This window comes from Papio anubis, unplaced genomic scaffold (assembly GCF_008728515.1).
Source record: "Papio anubis isolate 15944 unplaced genomic scaffold, Panubis1.0 scaffold194, whole genome shotgun sequence".
NCBI lineage: Eukaryota > Metazoa > Chordata > Mammalia > Primates > Cercopithecidae > Papio > Papio anubis.
This window is the reverse complement of record NW_022161955.1, coordinates 144,866-159,003: the sequence shown is the minus strand read 5'-3', so window position 1 is coordinate 159,003 and position 14,138 is coordinate 144,866. Positions and strand designations below refer to the sequence as shown.

The 14,138-nt window shown below is 46.0% G+C and overlaps 1 protein-coding gene across 5 annotated transcripts in view; it reads left to right on the top strand.

Annotated features, from left to right (window-relative positions):
- The first annotated feature begins 7,867 nt into the window (after positions 1-7,867).
- Positions 7,868-14,138, top strand: part of LOC103875500 (protein FAM81A) — an 88,166-nt gene continuing 81,895 nt past the window's right edge. The window contains exons 1-2 of one of the 5 annotated variants that reach the window (XM_021940616.2): positions 7,868-7,989; positions 8,730-8,770. The gene's annotated coding sequence lies outside the window, so the exon portion shown is untranslated. Of the gene's footprint in view, positions 7,990-8,038; positions 8,323-8,729; positions 8,771-14,138 lie in introns of those variants that run through there. The other 4 variants (XM_021940620.2, XM_021940615.2, XM_021940622.2 and 1 more) reach the window with 4 other exon arrangements.

Sequence of the window (14,138 nt, the reverse complement as noted above, 5' to 3'; positions counted from 1 at the left end):
CGCAACCGGCGTATTTTTTTTTTTTTTTTTTTTTTTTTTTTGAGACAGAGTCTTACTATGTTGCCCAGGCTGGTCTCGAATTCCTGGGCTTAAGTGATCCTCTGGCTTCAACCTCCCCAGTAGCTGGGATTATAGGCACCTGCCATGGTTCCTTTGATATTACCTTGGGGTGCATCTTCCCCAAGGAAACTCAAAGAGAGCTTAAATAACTTGCCCAAGCACGTACAGATAGTTTCCAGCACCTTTAAAGCATGAATTCCCCTTAAGGGAAGAAAGAAAATGTCAATTTTATTATTTGTGTTTTCAGGGGAAGAAAATGTTATTTCCTGAGTCTACAGTGATGAAAACCTACTACATGACTATGTGAATTTCCAGTGCCTGGTAGAGAATCCTGCAACCCATTCACATTGCCTTGGGAAACCTGTTTATGTGCGTGAAAATGATTTAGGTGTATTCAAATATGGGAGGGAAAACAAAGACAATTATACGTATTTATCTCTTAAAAAGCAACGGCATAATATTAGTTTGCTTTACTTTGTTATTTTTCTTTTTTCTTTAATTTTATTTTACTTTAAGTACAGGATGTGTATTGTCTATTAATTAAAATTTTTAAACACTGCATCACTCTGTATGCCTTTTCCTAGCAGGCATGTACTCATAAAGCACTTGCTTCAGTTTCATTAATTAAGAAGATGCTCAAATCCCAAAACATGTTTGGCTCTGTATATTTTAAACTAACAATTGTTTGATTGGATTTATCCGGGTAAGTACACAAACCTTCACTTCCTTTGCTAGTGCAGACCTGAGATGAAGGTGTAAGAAATCAGAGATAATGTTAAAATTAATTTGCTCCTCAAAATAATTTTTATAAGTTACTATTCACATTCTTTGACATGTGCTGGCCTTGGGGAAGACAGGGGAATGAAAACATTTATTTAGTTTTCACTGTGCCATGCACTTTACCTACTGAAGTTTGTAAGGCATTTTTCCTCTTCAGTCTCATTTGGTTTTTATGTGGCAATTTTGCACCTGGTACAAAGCACAGCTATGATATCAGAGGGGCCCAAGTTCAAATTCTAGCTCTAGAACTTAATAGCTTTGGGGCCTCTGACAAGTTACATAATATCTTTAAGCCTAAGTTTATTCATAAGCTGTTACAAGGAAAAAATAAAATACTATAAGTAAGCATTTAGCACAAGGCCTGACATAAACATTGCCTATATGATTGCACCAGGGCCAGGGCCAAGGGGAGGTGAGTGAGGCAAAATTTAAGGTGCAACATTTAAAGCAAACTCAATTATCAAGATAAATAGTATTTTAATGCAATATTTAGAAAATCAAAATTGGACCAGGCGCAGTGACTTACGCCTGTAATCCCAGCACTTTGGAGGCCAAGGTGGGTGGATCATGAGGTCAGGCGTTCAAAACCAGCCTGATCAACATGGTGAAACCCTGACTCTACTAAAAAATGCAAAAATTAGCCGGGCGTGGTGGCACACACCTGTAATCCCAGCTACTCGGGAGGCTAAGGCAGGAGAATTTCTTGAACCCGGGAGGCGGTGGTTGCAGTGAGCCAAGATCGCACCATTGCACTCCAGACTGGGCGACAAGAGCAAAACTCCATCTAAAAAAAAAAAAAAAATCGAAATTGATGCAAAATATCCATGATTAATAAAAAATGAAAATTTTCAATAAGGACAGGGTCGATATTCCTATTTTTCTTTGCCTGGCTTCAATATGACTTGCTATGGCACTGTATACCACAACCTTATGTGAGGGGTATTGTCATTTCTTTTTTGTTGTTGAACAGAAGCTCAAGTTGTTTTTTGTTTTTTGTTTTTTTTTTTTGAGACGGAGTCTTGCTTTTGTTGCCTAGGCTGGGGTAGTGCAATAGCACGATCTCAGCTCACTGCAACCTCCGCCTCCCAAGCAATTCTCCTGCCTCAGCCTACCGAATAGCTGGGATTACAGGCTACCCCCACCACACCTGGCTAATTTTGCATTTTTGGTAGAGATGGGGTTTCTCCGCATTGGTCAGGCTGGTCTTGAACTCCCGACCTCAGGTGCTCTGCCCACCTCGGCCTCCCAAAGTGCTGGGATTATAGGCGTGAGCCACCATGCCTGGCCCAAGTTGTCTTTTAATTCTACCTATGAGAATAACTGTCCAATAATATACTACGTGGCAAAGAAGCCAAAACAAGAGTGTCGGTTTATGTGAAGTTTCGTTGTCTAAACTGTGGTGTCATGACTAGCTAATATAAGATAGCCCATGAATGTTTGCTGAACTAGATTGAACTGAACCAAAGTGGTAAAGACTATCTATGTATGTGTATATATATATTGGCCTATTTCCTAAGAATCGTTAGAAAGAAAAATTGTTTCAAAATCAATGTGCAATAGAATTTTCTATAATGCGTTTCCTGCCTCTGAATTGGGTTTTGGATAAATCAGTTTTATTATGAAGCTATTTTAGGATTTCTGGCCACAAACTGTTTGTAGAGAGACTTCTTTCAGACTTCACTCTTGAAAGTGTTACGTTGAGGGCTCAGCTGTATGCTATATAAATGTACCGAGGCTGAACTTGCCCTGTTATGTACAACCGCAGTTATCTAAGTTAAGACGTAAACATTATTCAAAGGATCTTCTCAATATTTTGTGCTTTCTCTGCTGCTTGTACCTTAGTTGTAGCTACTTTAAAAAAATTATTGTGAAATGGATTAGCCACCAATTAATTCATAAGCAAAACATAGTATTTGAGAGAATGAGCCTATACATGAAAAAAAAGTATTACCAAAAACAACAAAGCCAATTGTAGTTTATTCAAAACATATGAAAAATCTATAATTTCTATAAATAAAAAAGGAAAAAAGGGATTTTCTTCTTTTTTTTTTTTTTGAGACGGAGTCTCGCTCTGTCGCCGAGGCTGGAGTGCAGTGGCCAGATCTCAGCTCACTGCAAGCTCCGCCTCCCGGGTTTACGCCATTCTCCTGCCTCAGTCTCCCGAGTAGCTGGGACTACAGGCGCCCGCCACCTCGCCCGGCTAGTTTTTGTATTTTTTTTTTTAGTAGAGACGGGGTTTCACCGTGTTAGCCAGGATGGTCTCGATCTCCTGACCTCGTGGAAAAAAAGGAATTTTCTTAATTCTATATTACTATTGGCAACAAAAACAGTCATAAAGAATAACATATTGTGTTTATTGGCTATTAACCCAAGTTTTTCGTTGGTTATTCACAGAATAGTGTCCCAAGGTCTGCACCCCACCTTTGTTCAATGTAAGATTTCTCTTATTTGATGAAACATTTTATTTTATTTTTGAGACAGAGTCTTGCTCTGTCGCCCAGGCTGGAGTGCAGTGGCGCGATCTCGGCTCACTGCAACCTCTGCCTCCCAGGTTTGAGCAATGTTCGCGTCTCAGTCTCCTGAGTAGCTGAGATTACAGGTACCTGTCACCACGGCCGGCTAGCTTTTGCATTTTTAGTAGAGACAGGTTTCGCCATGTTGGCCAGGCTGGTCTCGAATTCCTATCCTCAAGCTATCCACCCATCTAGGCCTCCGGAAGTGCTGGGATTACAGGTGTGAGGCACCGTAACCGGCCCGATGAAACATTTTTAAAAAGGAAAATGGATATGGTGATAATGAAAGGAATGGTAAAATTTAGATTGAGTTACTCATTGCAAAACAATCCCTTGTGCTCTCCTTGTCTGCAGACCTACAACTGTATATAAATATGCAGACACTATTTTCCCTTATCTTAAAAACGTCCACTAGGCACTACAGATCTCTTCCCACCTTCTTTACATTGCCGAACTTCTCTAAAGAGTGACCTACACCTTTCTTGCATTTCTACAGCATCCAGTCTTTTCTTTTTTCTTTTCTTTTTTTTTTTTTTTTTTTGAGACAGAGTCTCACTCTGTCACCCAGGCTGGAGTGCAGTGGCGTGATCTTGGCTCGCTGCAAGCTCCGCCTCCCGGGGGTCACGCCATTCTCCTGCCTCAGTCTCCGGAGCAGCTGGGACTATAGGCGCCCACCCCCACGCCCGCCTAAGTTTTTGTATTTTTAGTAGAGATGTGGTTTCACCGTGTTAGCCAGGATGGTCTCGATCTCCTGACCTCATGAGCATCCAGTCCTTTCTTAACCCACAGCAATCTGATAGCTAAAAAACACTCCTGAGGGTCACCAATGACTTTCTATTCACTAAATTTTCTTGGCTTTCTGCAGGGCTTGTCCCCTGGAAACTTTCTGCCCTTGAGCCTTCTCACCTGTGTCTTCTCTGACATTGTCCTCACCCTTACATCTCTGGGTCTTCCTCATTGCTCCCGGTGGGAACCTTCTTCCTCCTCCTGGTCCCTACATATGACTATTCCTCGTGGTCCAATTCTTCAGCATTCTAGTATTGAGAATGAACAATGTGTAACACACCTCCCAGTGGATCTCAACAAACCATGGTTGAGAATTGCTGAGGACTAAACAAAGTGTTAACTCTTTGTCTATCCCAAACTCACCACGGCCTTGGCCTAACTGCTTTCTAGCCTTCTTACAAACACCACGTTGACCTACACAAGCCCTTGACCTCTACCTACCTAGAGGAGCCTGCTTACTAGCCTTACAAATGTCGTGTGTATCTCATGTTCATGACTAATGGCAGTGCAGAAACACAAGTAGAACCAGAGCCCCGCCATGGAATAAATCACTTAAACAATTCCAGCCGGGCGCGGTGACTCATGCCTGTAATCCCAGCACTTTGGGTGTCTGAGGCGGGTGGATCATGAGGTTAAGAGATGGAGACCATCCTGGCCAACATGACAAGACCTCATCTCTACTAAAAATACAAAAATTAGCTGGGCGTGGTGGCGCTCGTGCCTATAGTCCCAGCTGCTCTGGAGGCTGAGGCGGGAGAATCGCTTGAACCCGGGAGGTGGAGGTTGCAGTGAGCCGAGATCACGCCACTACACTCCAGCCTGGCTACAGAGCAAGACTCCGTCTCAAACAAACAAACAAACAAACAGCAACAACAAAAAATAAATAAATAAATTCCCACCCAGTTGGGCTGAGTGTGGCGGCTCACTCCTGTAATCCTAGCACCTGGGGATGACGAGGTGGGCGGATCACCTGAGGTCAGGAGGTCAAGACCAACCTGGCCAACATGGCAAACCCCCTCTCTGCTAAAAATAAAAAAAGTTAGTCGGGCATGGTGGTACATGTCTGTAGTACCAGCTACTCGGGAGGCTGACACAGGAGAATCACCTGAACCTGGGAGGCAGAGGTTGCAGTGAGCCAAGATCGAGCCATTGCACTCCAGCCTGGGTGACAGAGTGAGACAGTGAGACTCTGTCTCAAAAGAAAGAAAAAGAAAAACAAATTTCCATTGTGTCTAGCATAATATACTGCACAAATTATTTGTATTTAAATGACTGCTTTCTAAATAGTATTACAGCCATCGAGTTTATAGAGTTGTTCTCTTTGGTAATTTTTTTGGTAACCTTTGCAGCATAAAATAATTTGTGATAAATCATGGCTTTTTAATTGAAGTAATGCAAGAAAAACTCCATCTCCTGTAATGAGTTACAATCAAAGTGATTCTGGAAAAAATGGATATTTCATTGCAATTTAGCCTACAGAAATAGGGAAAGAGTTGGAAAGAAACTAGTGTAGGCTTAATCATTGTACATTAAAGTTTGTCCCCTTGGGATTCAAAACAAATCACTTGGAAAGAAAAAAGATAGATAAGAAGTGGGAAGTCGTGGGCCTGATTCAAGACCACATTGAAAGCCGTGTTCTTAGGAGAAATTCATGTTTTGAAATAATTATTAATACAATTATTTGTCTTATTTGCTAATTGGTATGATTTTTATAAAGGAAATGAAAGTCAGCCTAAATAGAAGGTACCGACATATGGCAAGAGCCCCTCACCTTCCAGGTCCTCTCCTTCCCTACCTTTGAGAGTGAGGGAGTCTTGCAGCAAATGAAAAATCAAAGTTTGGTTTTGATGACCAGAAGTAAGAAGGCACTTCCTCTGTTTTATAGGTAATCCTTTCTGAGGAATATTAGGATCTACTACCACTCTCCTAGGAAGCCAGGAATGGGTGCCTTGAGGCTCTGGCACCTCCAGTAGTAGAGGGGGTAGGGTCGGTATTGGGGTGGGCGGGGAAAGGGGACAATAATAAGAAGAGGAGGAAACAAGACAGAGGGGATGTCATGTGTCCATCTGAGATGCTCTCCATATGCACTGACAGGCACCCCCATGGAGACAGGCAAGAAACATTTTGAACCTTTTTCTAGACTCTTGGTGATGGACTCTAGGTTTGAATGGGTACTTTCTGCTAACCCATGCACACCTTTCCAGATGTTGTGGCAAGTTACAGCCAGAAAGTCACTGGGACACTGAATGACAGTGTCATCACCACGACATAGGATCCAATTCAATATGTATTTACCTAGTATGCACCATGCACCAGGCAGTGAGAATCTAACCCAGAGAGGAAAGAATAATCATTGAGCTTTTGCAGCACTAAAGAGATGCTGTTAGATCAGATCTACACATCACAAGACTCAAGGCCATTACTCTCCTGGTCACAACGGCAGTGTTACATGTGTCTGTGATTATTTGGTGAATGCTTGTCAGGCTGTAAGCTCTGTTCGAGCAGAAAGTGATGTCTCTTTTTTTCATCTTCACCATTGTGTCTCAGGGCTAAGCATAGTTTCTAGCACTTGGCAGGCATCCAATAGATACTGTTGTCTGAATGAATGTTACAGATGCATTAGCGCTTTGTGAAGGGTATTAGCCCGTTTTACTGGTGAGGAAACAGTCGCAGAATACCCAAGATCACACACAAATAACAGTCTTTAATACTAACAGCCCCTAAACAATAATCCTGTGGGAGCGAGGATTCCAAAAACGCTCAGTTGATTCCACAGTTCGGGCTCTTCTACCATGTCGGGCTCCTTCCCCTGGGTTGGAAGGGCTCAGGCTCGGGGGAGACAGACAGGAGCCCCTGTGCTGGGTAAGCACCAGTGTCTGCGGAGGAGGCACGAACCAGATGAGGCGAGGCGGGCAAAGGTCGTGTACCCCTCAACTCCGCTGAAATCCCGCCCACCGAGAGGAAGAATAATTATGAGTGAATGGGTTTGCGCGTCCTGATGAGAATCCAAAATCGAGAGGAAGGTGGAAAGAGCCAGGACGCGCTGGGAGGGGATGAAGCTGATAGGAGAAGAAAGGACTGGGAAGAGGAGGGGTGTTCGCGGTTCTTTCTTGCGTCGTGTCTGCTGCGATGAGACACGATCCTGGGTCCTAACTGCAGGTGTCAAGGAGATTCAGTAAATGACACTTGGCAGCCCCGGAGGGTTCGTTCACCTGCACAGGTGGGGCGTCACCGTGGCCTAATCAAATAACTTCTCCCCAATTTGAGGTGAGGCGGGGGAGATAACTATTTTTGTGGGAAAGCGGTTTAGTAAATAAGGTATATTGGGGCTCTGGAGAGAATTGCAATGCCACCACCGTGGCTATGATCTCCATCAGGCACCATTTCAACACGTCTCCAAATCAACCATCCCTACAACAGGATTTATTTTCCAATGAGCGAAATCCCCGCCCGCCAACTCCAAGGCTCTTGGATGCGAGCTCTGTGGGAAACAGCAGCGACGAGCAGAGGCTATTTTGGGTGTGGGAACGAGGAGGGAGGAGGGGCGGCGCCGCCAGGCTGGGCGCGGGTGCGCGGGGAAAGCCTCCAGCTCGGGCTGCCACGGCAACCGCGTCCAGGCAACGCGCCCGGAAGCGGCTCGGGCGGGCGCGCGCCGCCCCGGCCCCCCCGGGAGCCGCGAACCCTGCCGGGCCGCGCGCCGGGCCAGGCGGCAGGCGCGCGCTGATTGGACGGCGCTCCCCGCGGCGCGGGCCCGCAGCCGGGCGCCCTGCTCAGCCAGCGCCAGCGGCCGCCGCACCCAACCGCGCCGGTGAGGATATGGGCAGCCGTGGCGCGCCCGCCCCGCGCGCCGGTGAGTGCCGCGCCCCGGGAACCCCGAGCGGGCGGCCTCCGGGGCTGGGCTGCGGGAGCTCCCTGGGACGGCCGGTGACCTTGGGGCAGCCGCTCAGGAGATAGGCGTAGGGGAGAGAGAGCTGCGCGTGGCCCATGTGACATGCCGCGGGCGAGAGGGTTAACTGCATGTGACGCGAAGGGCTGAAGTTGGGCACAGAGCGCAACTGGCGTTGCATTTTCGCGGGGGCTGCATGCTAGCGAACCAACCGACGCCCGAGGGACTGTTTGGGGGAGCTGGGGTGGTGCACGGATTGCCAGGGGTAAAGGCGAGTCAGCCGAGCCACGACTCAGAGTGAGTGACCTTGGGCAGGTTAACCATCTGCTCTTCCGCCTCTTCGCTTTTTCTCGTCTTTCAAAGGAGGGGCTAGGGGGTCTTTGCAGTTCCAGAATGCTGTTGTGCCATCCTACTGCGAGCTGAGAAAGAGCCCTAAAGTACGGTTCTGCAGGTACCGGAGATGCAAAGCTTGACCATGTTTATTCTAGGAGGGGTTTCCATTAATTGGCTCCTAAAGTGGCAAGAAATGTTATCGTTGTCTGGAAGATTATGGAGCAAGCAGTCGGTGGTCCGGAGAACGGCTTCTTAAGATGCACAGGTTAAAACCTCTTAGGTGCCCTAAAGACATGAACAAAATCAGGATTAATGCTCCTAAGTTCTTCTTTCCTGTAGTTAATCTAATAGGAAACTTTGTATTTGAACAGGTAAAATCAAAACCCAATCGTGGCAGGCAGCAGCAAATTAAGTGAGTCATTTCTTCAATGTGCACGAGGTTTATGTGTGTGTGTGCGCGCGTGTGTGTGTGTGCGTGTGTGCGCGTGCGCTCTCGTCCTCAGCTTGAAGTCTGTGTACGGCAGTGTTAGAAATTATTTCATAGGAGTAGCCAGAAATAACGCTAGAATGATTCGAATCCACAAAAGTGCAGCTCTCTCAGAAGCAGGGGCAAACATTTGCAACTTGCTTTTAAAATAAGAGTTAGGTTTGTAGAGAATAAATATTGAGAACCATCCCCAGGTTTGCACACTGTATGTGTCTTGTGTGCCCTGTCACTGAACGTGGGTGTGTGTGTGTTGGGGGGCGGGGGGGATTCCGTGGCACTTATCCTATTTTTAGCATTGACTGGTACTAAAAAAGACACTTAGGCCCCCTTCCATATCCACTGTCTATAAAGTTCCCTCTTCCACGGAGGGGAAGGGAGGAAGTACCCTCTCAGACGTATCCCTGGTTGCCCCTTCTGACTTTCTACTTAGAGGCTGCCCTTGATTTTCATTCGAATCTGATTTCATCTGTATAAGAATGTGGGTTGGGAAGACACAGTTTCCAATGTTAATGAATAAGCTTCTGCAAGCTTGTTTACCTGAGGGCTTAATAACCTTTAATGTGTTACATGTTAGAAATCTGATAGCATATGGACGGAACAATCCTGAGTGCCCAGGGATTCAGCCACGAAGCCCTACCAACCCTTTAATGAACCACACCACAGGGTGCTTGGAACCCTCCTTAGTGCATTATTCAGCCTCCTCTCTCTGCAGGCCACTGGGCTGTGTCACTCCGACCTGGCTTTCAATGTCTTGTTTCTTGTATCCTGCAGCCACACTCTTGCATTTTCATTTTTTCTGTAGCTGAGCCCACCTTCTCTCCTGAGCGCCAGAGCCTGAGTGAACAACTTCCCACAGAAGAGCCTTCTCTAGTGTCCTCTGCCTCTCACCAGAGTAGGGAGGCTCTTCCACTTGCTCCTTAGTGCTGCCTGCAAACCAATGCACCATCACCAACCAAGTCTCTCGGAAGGTAGTGCTGTCTGCTTATGCCCCTACCCTCCTTCTTATCTTCTGGTCCCGACCTCAGGGCTCCTCAGAATCACCTGGGACATTTTGAAAAACTTGGTCTTTGGACTCCCTCAGATATACCAAATTAGAATCATTGGGGGCTGGGGTAGGGTGGGGGAGTAAGACCTAAAAATCCCTATTTTAAAAACAAACAGCAGGAGGAACAGCAGGAGAGGATGAAGAGAAGACAGAACTCTCTGGGCAGTTCTGATGTACACCCAGGTACAGTGGGGATCTCTTCACTTAATGCTACAAAAAAGTGATAAACAAACAAAAAACGTGAGCAGCCAGCTTCATTCTCTTCTCTGCTTTGTCTTTTGCCAGGGACTTTGGGGTTTGTGTTGAAGCTCTCTTAATTCTTTGACCTTGAAGTTCCTCAACATCTATTCCTAGAGCCTCAGTGTCCACTTTGCTTCAGCTAACATCTTGGACTTGTTCAGTCTTGAGCAAGACGGAACCTTCGAGATCTTGAACTTGGACTTCAGCCTATTTAGCTGATACTACCCACATACTGCTCTGGATTTTAACCATCGCCGAGGACCCTGATCCCTTAAGCAGTTGCTGTTCCAATCCTTCAGCCCATCTGTGACTCTGTTTCTCCACTTGGGGCATGTAGGTTGCTAGCCATTTCTGTTCTGTCTGGGATCCCAGAATCCTTTGTTTCAATGTGTTGGGCTTCTCATATTCCAGTCCTCAATCCAAAATCACCCCCCTTACTTGCTTATTCTTCTCCCAGCCTGCCACATTATCCAGGAGGAAGTCACAAAGACTTTTGGACAGGTTCCATTGAAAATTTACGCTGCCTCTAATTTCACCAGATAAATTCCCACTTTACCTTCCTCAAGACCCCCAAGTGTCTTTCTCTTCCTCTCTTTGTCCTTCTTTATTTCCTCTTTCTCAAAGGAAGAAAATGTCTACAAGTCCCTTCCCCAAGATTAATCCACATGCACTCCACACTCTTCATTCTCTGGTCTTGATTCCTTCCTTCTCACCTCTTTTGGGAACTGGCTGCATTAGTTGTTCCTCTTCTCCAGTGTCTTTGGTCCTTCCCTACTCCGCCCCAGCCCTTACTCCACCATATGGGTCATCCTCCCCATAAGAAACTATGGTAGGGTCCTCGCTCTGTCCAATAGAATTTTCTGTGGTAAGAAAAATATTTTATATCTGCACTGTCTCATAGGGTGGTCACTATCCACATGTGGTTCTTCAGCACACGAAATGTGGCTAGTGTGACTGAGAACCAAGTTTTCCGTTTAGTAAATTCTAAACTAATTTAAATCCAATTGACGTAGTCAGATAGGGCCAATGGCTCTTGTATGGGGCAGCAGTGTTCTTGATCCTGCTACTCTGTTGAACTGTCCTCAGGTTGTCTTCTTTGTCCGCTAACCTATTCTGGTTTCACCCTCATCTTTCTGTTGAAACTGCTTCCTTGGAGGGCTCTGGCATAGGTGTCCTGGCTGCAGATCTGAGGCCTTTGCCCTGTCCTTCTTCTCCTTGGTCCCTGCCCTGCGTCTCCTGGCAGCGGTCAGCCCTTTGTGCCTCTCTCTCTCCCTGTCTCCATGACACTGGTTGTCCAGGCCTACTCGAACCTCATTTGTTTCCTTTTTTCTTCCTGGCCTGTAGACACAGGGATGCTGTGAGATCCTGTCCTTGGTCTTTCTTTTCCTTTTCCTCTTCCCTTCTCCCTGCCCCAGCCTCCCCTCTGAGCCCGCAGTAGTATTTAAAGAGCACTGGGCGCTTTCCCCGCGCCTCACTGGGCGCCCTCGCCCACTTGTACTACTTCCTCTAATCCTTACTCCAACTCTGTGAGGGAGAGACTCTGATTACTCCCGTTATGTAGGTGCAGAAATTGAAGTCGAGGGAGATTTGAATAACTTAAAGAAAACACTGCTTTCAAGGAGCAGATCTGGGAAAGAGACTCCACCAGTCTGACCTTAGAGCCGCACTTTTAACCCTGTTTACTCAGGGCCCCCAGGTACCTTCAAATCTATATTTTGGGCGCTGAGCTGTCTCCCACATTTCACTCAGAATGTAATACTCAGAAGCCTGGCTGCTTTGTCCCTACCTTGTCATCCTGGCTTCTGTAATAATTTTTCCCCTTTTTAAACCTTTTACTTTGAATAATTCAAATTTATAGAAAAGTTACAATAATTGGCCAGGTACAGTGGCTCACGCCTGTAATCCCAGCACTTTGGGACGTCAAGGTGGGTGGATCACCTGAGGTCAGGAGTTCCAGACCAGCCTGGCTAACATATAGTGAAACCCCGTCTCTACTGAAAAAATACAAAAATTAGTTGGGCATGGTAGCGAGTGCCTGTAATCCCAGCTACTCAGGAGGCTGAGGCAGGAGAATTGCTTGAACCCAGGAGGTGGAGGTTGCAGTGAGCTGAGATCGTGCCACTGCACTCCAGCCTGGGCGACAGAGCAAGACTCCGTCTCTAAAAAAAAGAAAGAAAGAAAAGTCGTAATAATTAAAATAATTCCCAACATACCTTTCAACCAAATTCTCTAAATGTTAATTTTTAACACGCTTGCTTTACCTTTCTCACTCTGTCATATTCTCTCATTCTCTGTCTCTGTGTCTGTGTGTCTATGTGTTTATGCACACACATATGTATACACACACACACACACACACACACATATGTTGTCATTTTCCCTGAACCATTTTAGAGTAAGTTGTAGACATGGTACACCTTTGTCCTCCTAAATACTTAAGTGTATATTTCCTTTTAAAAAGGACATTTTCTTGTATAAGTGCCAAAATCGGAAAATTAGCATTAAGAGCTATTATCTAATCAACAGGCCTTATTCATGTGTCATCTATTGACCTAATAGTGTCCTTCATAGCAAAAGAGGAGAAAAAAAAGATCTTTATTGTTTTATTTTGTTTTTGAGACAGAGTCTTGCTTGGTTGCCCAGGCTGGAGCGTAATGGCACGATCTCGGCTCACTGCAGCCTCCACCTGCCTGGTTCAAGCAATTCTCCTGCCTCAGCCTCCCGAGTAGCTGGGATTACAGGCACCTGCCATCATGCCTGGCTAACTTTTGTAATTTTGTAGAGATAGGGTTTCACCATGTTGGTCCAGGACCAATCCAGGATCTGTGTTACATTCGTTGTCATGCCTCTTTCATTTCCTCTAATCTGGGACAATTTCCCAGTGATTCTGTCTCTCGTGAACCTTGACACGTTTGAAGTGTGCAGTCCAGTTACGTAGTAGAATGCCCTGTAGCTTGGCCTTGTCTGATGTTTCTCATGAGTAGTGGAGTGTGTCCTTCTCAGTGCATTCCTTGATGACATTAGTGCCATCATCCTCTTCTGTGTAACCAGAGCTTGAACACCTGGGGTTATTCTGACTTTCTGTTCCTTACACTCCCACATCCAGCCGGTCATTGGGTCAAGTTGAGGTGTTCCCTGCACAGTCTCCCTCCAGTCGTGCCTTCCTTTCTTCTCCTACTGTCTCTCTCCTGTTTGGGGCAGTTGTGGAGTGAAGGCCTGTGCACACTGGCCTCAATCGACTGTTCCAGCCTAATGAGCTACTGCTTAGCAACAGGAACCCAAGGGTCCCATAGTCCTCAGCAATCGGTATTTCCTCTGCTTTGCCCCCTCTCCACCCCTTCTCATGCTGCTCTGAATTCACATCATTTACCCCTTTGAATATCAGACTCAAATGCCTGTTCCTCAAATGCTTTTCCTGATGGCCCAGTTCAAACTGATCCTGCCTTCTGCCCAGTGGCACTGGCCAGCCCCTCCGTTCTTGCACAGTGGCTTGCTAATGTTATTTCCCTGCAGAATGGAAGTTCCTGCAGTGCGGGGGCTGTGTCTTGTTCAGCACTGTAGAGGCTCAATGAATATTTGTTGACTGGACTAAATTATTTGATGAAATCATTAAGCAAGTACACAGAACCACCATGGAGCTGTCTGCTAGCACATGGTATGCGATGGTGGATGTGAGACCCATGCCTTACCCGAAGAGTCAGGTGGGTGTTGGCTCAAAATAGGATCTTTTTAGTAAAACGGTGGATAATTTGAGAAGGCATTTTCATGTTGTAAGTGGGAAAAATGATTCTTCCCTGATGACATCTTAACGTCGTGTGTATGTGTCAAGACAAAGAAAGAGCATATTTGATTTTTTTAAAAAAGAGTAGAGAAACTAACGTAGCATATTAAAAATGGCCCATCTAGTTCTTCACACGCCAAATGAGCAGCTGAATGTGAGAGGAGTAGTTTCTCCAGCTCCCTTCCTCCCTGGGAGCCCTGGAGCCACCTGCCTCCTCTGGCTGTCTG